The sequence below is a fragment of the Heterocephalus glaber genome, unplaced genomic scaffold, assembly GCF_053883595.1.
Source record: "Heterocephalus glaber isolate CG9 unplaced genomic scaffold, H.glaber_assembly_v1.0 deba00001581, whole genome shotgun sequence".
Lineage (NCBI taxonomy): Eukaryota > Metazoa > Chordata > Mammalia > Rodentia > Bathyergidae > Heterocephalus > Heterocephalus glaber.
The window spans coordinates 108653-119493 of record NW_028258361.1 but is presented as its reverse complement, the minus strand read 5'-3'; the positions used below and the strand labels follow the sequence as shown (position 1 = coordinate 119493).

Sequence of the window (10841 nt, the reverse complement as noted above, 5' to 3'; positions counted from 1 at the left end):
CATTCCAACAAAGAAAAGCCCAAGACTGGACATCTAAGCAAGAATTTTTATCAGTCTTTCTCAAACTCTCCCCCTCAAATTAAAAATGAAGCTTCAGACACGGTGCTTTACGGTGCTAATAGAGGCTGCCCAGCTGGGAGATGTTGGTGGCTGGAGGAGCGGAACCCGGAACCCCTGGGTCTTGCCAGCAGCTTTGCGAAGCAGGACCTGGTGACCAGCGATGCTGGTTTCATTGCATCACATGTGATTGTCTCTTTAGTAGATTATCCAAACTATATGATCATAAATCTAGACAAGCTGGATTACTGTGCAAGTTTGCAAAATCTTGAAACCATTTCTAACAAACTACAAATTTATACAGGGTGATATATGTGATTCTCATTTTGTGAAACTGCTTTTGAAACAGAGAAGATGGATATAGTACTACATTTTGCTGCACAAACACATAGATCTTTCATTTGTCCATGCCTTTGAGTTTACATATGTTAACGTTTATGGCACGCATGGTTTGGTAAGTGCTCCTCATGAAGCCAGAGTGGAGAAGTTTATTTACGTTAGCACAGAAGAAGTCTATGGGGGCAGTCTTGATAAGCAATTTGATGAATCTTCCCCCAAACAACCTACAAATCCTTATGCATCGTCTAAAGCAGCTGCTGAATGTTTTGTACAATCTTACTGGGAATGATACAAGATTTCAGTTGTCATCACAAGAAGCAGCAATGTTTATGGGCCACATCAATACCCAGGAAAGATTATTCCAAAATTTATATCTTTACTACAACACAACAGAAAATGCTGCATTCTTGGATTAGGGCCTCAAAGATGAAATTTCCTTTATGCTCCTGATGTTGTAGAAGCATTTCTCACTGTCCTCAAAAAAGGAAACCCAGGTGAAATTTATAGCATTGGAACCACTTTTGAAATGTCAGTTGTCCAGCTTGCCAAAGAACTAATACAACTGATCAAAGAGACCAATTCAGAGTCCAAAATGGAAAATTGGGTTGATTATGTTAATGACACGAGATATCCAATGCAGTCAGAAAAAATTTATAGTTTAGGATGGAAACCTAAAGTGCCTCAGAATGACGGAATAAAGAAAACAATTGAATGGTTCAGAGAGAATTTTCACAACTGGAAGAATATGGAAAAGGCATTAGAATCCTTTCTAGTACAACCCCCTTGTGTATCATCAGCGATTTTCAGAGAAAGAGAAAATGATCCTACCTCAACAGGCGATATGCAATTAAGTGACCAAATGAAGCATCTTCTTTTCATTTGGAATGAGATCATAACTTTTTTGTATTAAATTTAAATCTAAAATGTCTCAATCTTTGGAAGAGTATTCATATTGGCCCAAGATTTAAATATCAGCATTATTTCAGAAAACTTCTCCAGAAAACTAGGGAGTAGTAGGCATAGAAAGACTCTCTAGAGGTGAGGCGAGAAGGAATCTTCTGGCAGCCTTTACTGGTTTTCAACTTGCTCAGCTTCCCAGCGTTTCCCAGTGCCGAGGAAGTCTCAAGTTTTCATTTGTAAGCAGTGTATGATGGATATTATGCTCTAATTCATCTTTTTTTAGTCAGATGTTATGCTATAGTTGCTTTAAAAATGAAACAAAGTGGAAGCATAGCTAACACTTTTTAACTTTTGATAATTTTGTAAAATTAAACATTTTGTAGAAGCAGCATGGGCTGCCACCCCACGCTCCTAGGGCAGAGAAGGTGAGCCTCACAGGTGCCAGAAGCACCACTCTCCCTGCCGTGGAAATGAGAAGACACATAAACAAGCCTCAAAACCAGACTTGCAGATCACCTACAGCAACCCCAAAGGGAAACGAGATGGAACAGTCTGATACTCAACCACCTGGACTCCCTGAACTGGTAAAAAAAGAGGATCTGGGAAAAATGAAATCAGAAATAATTACTCAGATAACAGCAAAGATTGTGCTCATGGTGCAAGACATGATTAATAAATCTAGAGAGGACACAGATAAAAAAGTAGAGGATCTGAGGAACATGATGGAATCCCAATATAGGAAACAAATGGAATCCATAAAACAGATGCAAACAGATTTCCAGGAGATTAAAAACTCCACTGAAAGTCTGTGCAGCAGAATGAACCAATGTGAGGATAGAATTTCACATACAGAAGAAAAGATTGTAATTAGTGACCAAGAAAAGAAAAATTGCTTTAAAATTGTAAGGGAACACGAGAAATCAATCCAGCAGCTGCTAGACAATGCAAAGAAGAATAACATAAGACTGATTGGAGTCAATGAAGAAACAGGAGAGAGTGCAGATGACATAAAAAAACTGTTTACAGAAGTGATGGCAGAAAACTTCCCAAGGAGGAGAAAAGAACTTGACATACAGATAAATGAGGCATATAGGACTCCGATAGCCTTGATCAAAAAAAAATCTACACATAGACGTATAATAGGATTCCAGAAATCCAACAGAAGAACAAAATTCTACAAGCAGTGAGAGAAAAAAACAAATCACATACAAAGGAAAGCCCATCAGAATCACAGCAGACTTCTCATTGCAAACCCTCAAGGCAAGAAGAGCTTGGAGGGATGTATTTCAAGCCCTAAAGGAAAACAGCCTCCAACCCAGATTGATGTACCCTGCAAAATTATCTTTCAATATTGATGGAGAAATAAGATACTTTCATGATAAAGAACACCTCAGGAACTTCATGAATACCAAACCAGAACTCCAAAAAATTTTAGTCAATACCCTAGGAAAAGACAGTGAGGATCACAACTCCAGGAAACCCAGCAGAATGAATCCATTGTGTGTGACAAATAAAACACAAAAGGGGAGAATCCAACAAAAAAAAAGAGTCATGACAAGGCTTTTAAAACTTTTAACTTCACCTCCCTAATGAGTGTATAATTCAATCTTGTTATTGTACTGATTAGTATTTTTCTGGTTCTAGAGTTGCACACCATTCCTTGTGCTATACTGGCTATTTATCATCATCTTATGTCTACTTTTTAATTGGATTGTCTATTAATGAGCTGTAAGAGTTATTTATATATTCTGGTCATAGGTTATAAGCATTGTAAATATGGTCTAAGGACTACTTTCCATTTTAATGATGTCATTTAAAGTTCTAAATATTGATGGAATCTCATTTGTGAATTTTTTTTTATACATCATGTCTTTTGTATCCTAGGTAGTTCTTGCCTACCCTGAATTCATAAACATTTTCCCTTATAATTTCTTCTTAAAGTTTTATACTTTTAGGCTTTCATATTTAGATTCATAGATCCCTTCAAGTTATTTTCGTGTATGGAAATAAAGGGTTGAGGTTAATTTTTTATATACGGATACCAGGTGTTCTAGTGCCCTTTGCTGAAAACACTATCTCTTCCTCAGCTCTTGAATTGAGTTTATATTCTGTAAAATGCTAATGTTAAATAATCTTTCAAAACTCAGTGGACCATATATGTGTGGTTTTATTTCTAGATTCTCTGTTTTATTCAAATGATCTATATGTCTTTCCTTACACCAACACTGCCTTGATTACTGTAGCTTTAGAAGAAGTCTTAAAATTAGGTACTAAACGTCTTCCAACACTGTTTTTTGTTTGTTGTTTGTTGTTTTTTAACTTTTCTGGGTCCTTTGTACTCCTACATAACTTTTAAATTTCAATATCGAATTCTTCATTTATAGCAGGTATACATAGACCTGAATTTTTATATATACCTTGTGTTTTCTAATCCTGCTAAATTCAAGTACAAGTTCTAGGGGCTCCTAGAGATTTCTTAGTATTTTCTCTGTAGATGATCATTTCATCCACATATAAAGATTTTGCTTCTACCTTGCCAATCCTATCCTAATTGTGTCATTTTATTGCCAGAGTATTTTGGTGGGACCTAGGTTTCAAAGTTTGTTTTCTTTTTTCTTTCTTTTTTTTTTTTTTGGTACGGGGGATCCAACTCAGATCCTTGTGCTTGTGCAGCAGGCGGCGAAACCACTGAGCTAAATTCCCGGCCCCTAGGTTTCAAAGTTTAATGGTCAGATAAAGAGTAAGCATATCTGCCCTTGTTCCCCACCTTAAGGAGAAAGCATTGTATCTTCTCCATTCATATAAAGTGTTCTCGCTGCAAGTATGGAGAACATGTCTTTAATCTGTTGAGAAGGTTCTGTTCTACTTCTAGTCTCCTGATAGCTTTTACCATGAACAGCTGTAGAATTTAGTCCAATACTTTTTCTCCAACTAGTGACAGGATCATATGGCTTTTTCCTTTCCTCTGTTAAAATGATGACTTTTGGGGGTGGATCTTCCAATGCTGAACCAACACTGCCATCCCTATAACAAAACCACTTTCTACATATGCCAGATCTGACTTCTAATAATTTGTTTTGTTAAACAAATTTCTATCTATGTTCATACTTTTTTTTCTATTATCTTTATCCAGTTTTAAGATTAGCACAATGTTGATTTCCTAAAATGAGGGGAGAAGTGTTCCTTCTTTTTTCTGCTTTGTTTGATATAATCTATCAGTTAAAATGTTTATGAGCCTGCTGTTGTCATATAGGTAGTTTTTCAAGCTAGGAATATACTTTCTTTAATAGGTGCTATTCAAATTTTATATTTCCTCCAGAGTTAGTTTCATTAATTTGTCTTCCAAGATACTTCTTAGAAGTTGTCAAATTTATTTCAAAAAAGGTTTTTGTAATATGCTTTCTATATCCTTTTAAATTCTGTAAAATCTGTGGTAATGTCTCCTAGATATTGATATTGTAATTAAAAAAATGTATAATTGATATTGTGTAATAGGAAGAAAGGTCTAAAGGAGCAGGGGAAGTGGGAGGGGTAGGGGAAAGAAAAAAGGGAAAAGAAAAAATATGGGAAAAGGAAAAAAATGAAACAAGTCTTTGCAAATAGGGAAGGGTGGAGGGGATGAAGGGAGGGCAGGGGAATGGGGAAAAAAATAAGAACCAAGATACTCATGTAATGGTACAAGACCCCAGTGATGAATGTAACTGTATTTTATACCTAAAATGTACCAATAAACTTAATGGGGAAAAAAATAAAAGCAGTATGAAAAGTTTTTATACTTTCAAAATCCGTTGTTGACCTATAAATAATCTGTCTCAGAGAATTTTTATCATGTGTTTACTGTGTTAAGTGATTTTATTAATAAAATTGTCATTATTTTATTGTATTTAATGTAGAATGTGGCTTTTAAAATAATGTATGTTTTTATTTTGCTGTAAAAGTTTCTTTCAATACTTGTAAAAGTGAAGATATATCATCTAACTCTAGAAAGCCAGCACCCTGATACCAAAGCCAAATAATGGTATCATCAAATTACAGGCATCTTCACACCCATATTTTACAGCAGCACTTTTTCACAATATTTGAGATGGAAGCAACCCACTCTTCTGACAGTTGAGTGGATATGGAAATTTTCCTATATATACACCGTAAAATGTTAACCTTACAAGGGACTAAATCCTGTCACATGTACAACATGGAAGAACAGTGAGGACATTAAGTGAAATAAACCAGTGACAAAATAATGCATGATTTTGTTTATATGAAATATCTAAAGTAGTCAAACTAATAGAAACAGAAAGTAGAATAGTGGTTACCAGAGGCTGGGAGAGTGAGAAAAGGGAGAGTTGTTCAATGGCTGTAGAAATATAATTTTACAAGTTCAATAAGTTCTGGTGATGTTTCGCAGAAATATGAATATATTTGTAATTATTAAGTGTACATTTGAAAGGACCTTATATGATACATTTTATGTGCTTTTGCCACAATAAAGAAAAGTAGTCCAATATTGCTTATGAATATAGAGACAAAAATTCTGAAAATGTAAGAGCAAACCAAACTCAAGTGTATTCTAAAAGCATTATATCCTATAACTATAGCTCTTAAACTGTTAGGTGTCAGACACACTGAGTTTGTGTTTTTCCAAACTGAAGAATGAATTTTAAGGAAGTTATGAGTAGGACAAATTTATTGAGAGAGATCGCTCCTGAGAGAGAAGAGCTAACCCAAAAGTGGATTGCTGTGGACCCCACTTCACAGAGGAAGTTTTATATAGAAAAATCATGCAGTGGGTACAATGTAGGTCAAAATTACATTCAACTAATAAAATTGTAATTGTAGCTGCTTAGATAATATTGATCTGATGAGGAAACAGGTCATGTAGCAAGTGTGCATGGAAAGAACAAAGACCATTTTAGGAAGGGATGGATCAGGAAGTCTTGGTCACCCACCTGGGTGACTGATGTGTATCTAAACTTTATTGGACCAGGTGATATCAATTATAGTATAATCTTTATTGTTTATCCCTTGGAAAGGAATGTAAGCCTGGTCAGTTTGTCTCAATCTTGAAGCCTGGCCTCAAAGAAGTCCCTCTAGCCACAGTTGTAATGTGTTCTCATCTTTTACTGATGCTCTAGAGGGTCTAGTGCTGTCTGAATGCCTATAATAGTTTTATCTAACTTAGCTGTTTATTATATTTCCCCGCTCTGAGGAGGTACCCCTAACTGTCATGAGAGGGCAAGGGGCAGTGATCATTCCAGCTATTTTTGGCTCAAAGGGGTCGTACTTGTGATCACCAGTGAGAGATACTTTCTAGAGAGCCCTCAATAGATGCCAGGCTTTCTTGTCTTGGGTAGACATATAGCTTTAAATGTGGAGGACACAAAGCCAAGAGTTAAGTATGTGTGAACCAAATAATATGAACAACACTATTAATAAATAACCAACAAATATTTCTACCAGGAAGAGCCAATAATAGCCTCCCACAAACAGTAAGGAGAAAGTCTAGGGAATTCTAGAATCTAATATGGCATTAACTTGTCTTGAACAGTCATTAAGATATTAGCAGAAGGAGCAGGAATGTATGCACAACATTTAGCTTTTATACTTGCACAAGTACCTCGTGCTGCTGTTAAGATGTTTAATGCCATCTGATTTTGGAGGACAGCTTGCCTTACTAATTTTACTTTTTTATTTAGGAGAGAGAGACAAGTCAAGATGTGGTTTAAGGCCCATTGGGTATAGTTAGACAAGACCTCAATGTATTATAAGACATCTTCTAATCCTAGGGAAGGGACAAAGAAAACAAATGATCATATTAGTGAAACATACTCCTATATCCTCAATGTTGTAGATGGGGTAAGTTTATAGGTTTGTTGATGTTTTTGATGCTCTTGCCTTCCAACCACAAAAATCCCAGCATGCATGCATCTTTCTATCTATCTAGGGGGTGGCCAGGTCCACAAATTGGCTCCACAGGACCAATGAGTGTCATTGAGGGCTTTTAATCTAATTTTAGGGTCATTTGGCTAGTCTGTTTTAAACCAGTTTTTGGCCTGTAAAGTTTTGATGTGTGTATATTGCTTGAGGGGTATCTATTTTAAGTATTTATTAGAGTTAGGCTAATGAGAATAGGAATGATTTGTTGTTGTTTTTTCTAACATAAAGGGGCTTTTTAATTAAATTGTCCTATAGTAAGAGTTAACCACATATAATCATGTCATATCTGAAAATAGCCATCTTGATATCTATGATCATTGGCTCTCATGATAAAAACCTTATTCTTACTTAATATGGATTTCATTAGAATTAATAGGAGTTTTACTACAGAGGCTTCAGTGACATTTTTAGAAAAAATTTGATTATGTTTAGGATCATTAAGGATGGGGTTTATAGGCCACTCAGTTACCTTTAATGGTGGGCTATTCTAGGAACCACTGAACTTTTTTGTGTCATCAACTTATTTTAATAATTTATTTTAACTTATTTTAATAATTTTAACTTATTTTAAGAATTTCCTTGATGTAGGGATACCCACCAAGGGAGGCTGATGTACTTGACAAGAGGGACAGGTCATGTATCTAGTAATATGATTGTTATAGTGACTTTGAATATTACTGTGCCCACACTAGAAAGTCATTGTACTCTCTTTGAGGTGGTAATTAGTAAAAGGGCTAAGAGTAGCATCTTAGATTATTTATCTGAAGACTTTTCTTTCTTTTTGAATAACAACTTTTATGTCTTCACAGAAGTGTTTGGATGGCTGCTTATGCTCATAGTCTGGTTCCCAGGGCTTGAGTCACATGTGGTGTATCCAGAAATCCAGGACTGCTGCCTTGAGAGCTGATGGAGTTCACAGGATCATGGTATAGTCCTTTTCAAGTTGGTCTTAGGGAAGGAGATGATGAAGGAAGAGAGTTTTTCATTACTAAATCTCCAGGGTGGAATATTGGATTTCTCTTTTCTTTAGGCTGAGTTTGTGTTAGCTGTTGAAGAGTCTGATTGAATTTAGCCAGTGGGGTGACATCTTTTAGAAAGTCATCTGTTTCTGTATCAAAGAGACAATCACTAGTGAGAAACGGGCATCCATAAAGCATTTTAAATGGACTGAGGCCTGGAATTTAAGATGTATTTCTTAATTTGATAAGAGCTAAAGGTAGTAAGTGAGGTTTCCTGAGCCATTTTGTGAAGATATCTCTTGAGGATCTAATTTATTTATTTTTTTACCATTCTCCATGATTGTGGCCTCCATGCACAATGAAGGTGATAGAGAATGCACAGTGCCTGAAAGATACCCTGCATGACTGTTGTTGTAAAAGAAGGTCCATTATGGCTATTTAAGCTCTTAGGAAGTACAAATCTGGGGATGATTTCTGAGACCAAAATTTTTACCGCATCTTGTGTTTTTTTGATTTTACAAGGAAAAGTCTCAACCCAGTTAGTGAAAGTATCTACCTAGACCAACATGTATTGGAGCACTTTACTGTGTGGCATGAGTAAAATCAAGCTGCCAATCTTCTCTAGGTATTTATCACATCTCTCTGTGGAGAATTACTTGTTTGTAATTATATCTTTTATCCTCAATTGTTTTCCTTTTCTGGTAGAAATGTGGTAGGGTTTAAGGAGGTAGTAGGTCTTTATTTGAATGGCTTGTCCTTCTAGAAGTAGAGCCTGGTATTTAAGAAGTAGGTTGTCTGATAGCCATAGGCTCTGTTTGGAAGAAAGAAGACCTGTCACATTGGGAAGTGTGAGATCCTTGCCAAAAATCAGCTTGGAGAGCTACTAGGAGAGCTACAGCAGCCACAGCCTTAAGGCATACAAGTCATCTCTTTGCTATAATGTCTAATTCATGACTCAGATATCTTACAAGATGTTGAGCAGGTCCTCAATTCTGTGTAAGAACTCTCAAAGCCATGGCTCACCTTTAATTAACATAGAGATTGAAATGGTGTCCTGTTATTAGGTTCAGGGCTGGGCCATCAAGAAGAGCTTGTTTAAGCTTCTGGAATGCAGTTTGGGAATCAGATTTCCATGTTAAAATATGGGCATCTGCATTTTGGGCTACCTGATAGAGAGGCCATGTGATCTCACCATAACCTGCTATCCAAAGGCAACAAAAGCTTGTAATTTCCAGGAATCCTCTAAGATGTTTTAGGATCTTGGGCTTCAGGAAGGAAAGTATTGGTTTAATTCTCTCTTCCCCCAGTCTTTGGGTTCTCTTAGATATGATGAGGCCCAAGTATTTTACTTCAAGGCTACAGAGTTTTACCTTAGGCATAGAGACCTTATATCCTGTGTCTGCTAGAAAATTTAACAGAGCACAAGTGCCCTGGCTAGAGAGCTCTTTGAAGGGGGCACATAACAGTCTATCATCTATATATTGCAGGACTGTGACTTGGGAAATTTTAAAACACGAGAAATCATGGGAAAGCACTTGCCCCCAAAATGAGGACCTTCCCTGAAACCTTGAGGAGGCACAGTTCAAGTCAATTGAGAGGTCTGGTTGTGAGGGTTTTCAAAGGCAAAAAGAAACTGAATCTGTATGTAAAGGAATATAAAATAAGGCATCTTTTAAATCTAACACTAAGAACCAACCAGCATCTTCTGGGATCTGTGAGAGGAGAGTGTATGGGTTGGTACCACTTGGTGAATTGGCACTACTGTCTCACTTAGCCATCTGAGGTCCTGTCCCAACCTCTATTCTCTATTGGGTTTTTGAACTCTCAAGATTGGAGTGTTGCAGGGGCTGTTATAGGGCTTAAGGAAACCTTGTGTCTTTCAGTTTTTAATTATAGGAAATAGTTTTTAACTTTAGGCCTCAGAGGGTATTATTTCTGGTAAGGAAAAATAGTGGAATCTTTAAGATGTATTTGTATCAGGGCAGCTCTTATTGTTCTTTCTATTTTACATTTAGTTTTCTATATTTTGGGATTTATTTCTGTCCCCACAAGGGAGAGACAGCGTACTTGACCTGGATGTATGTATATTACAGTATTCAAACAAAATAAGATATCTCATTCCAGGATGGGAACTAGACTTTTAGGCATAATCAAAAAGGAATGGGGAGGGGGAAAAGGAATGGGAGACGAGAGAGCTGTCTCAGTTACAGCTTAAGGGTTGTAAGAAATAAGGAGTTATCTCTTGCTAGTGATTTCTTTTAGTGAAGTATGACAGCTGGAAGGAAGGCCAGGGTTGAAAAGAAGAACTAAAAGACCTGGGCTAGTGTCCAGCACTAGGCTGGTTTCTTTTTCCTCTATTGTCATGATTACAAGGGCTCTTCTGTGGAGATGACTGTCTGGCCAGAGGAAGAAAGCAGGCTGCCCTGGGGCCCTTCAATCTTGCTAGACCAGCTGGTAAGATGGGTCTGATCCCTCGGACTCCTGTCTCAGGAGGCAGTCTGACTTCCAGCAGTCACCTTTGCAATCAAGGCATGGTTCAAGGGGCCTCTTGTCATGATGGTTTTTATCACAGGACCTCCTAAGGTGGCCTGTCTTTCCACAGTGGTAGCAGGTGAGTTTAGTCATTGAGCTCTTCTTGGAGAATAAGACTTA

The 10841-nt window shown here is 36.9% G+C and overlaps 1 pseudogene; it reads left to right on the top strand.

The window, feature by feature from the left end:
• Positions 1–10841, top strand: part of LOC147823447 (UDP-D-glucose 4,6-dehydratase pseudogene) — a 31905-nt pseudogene continuing 21064 nt past the window's right edge.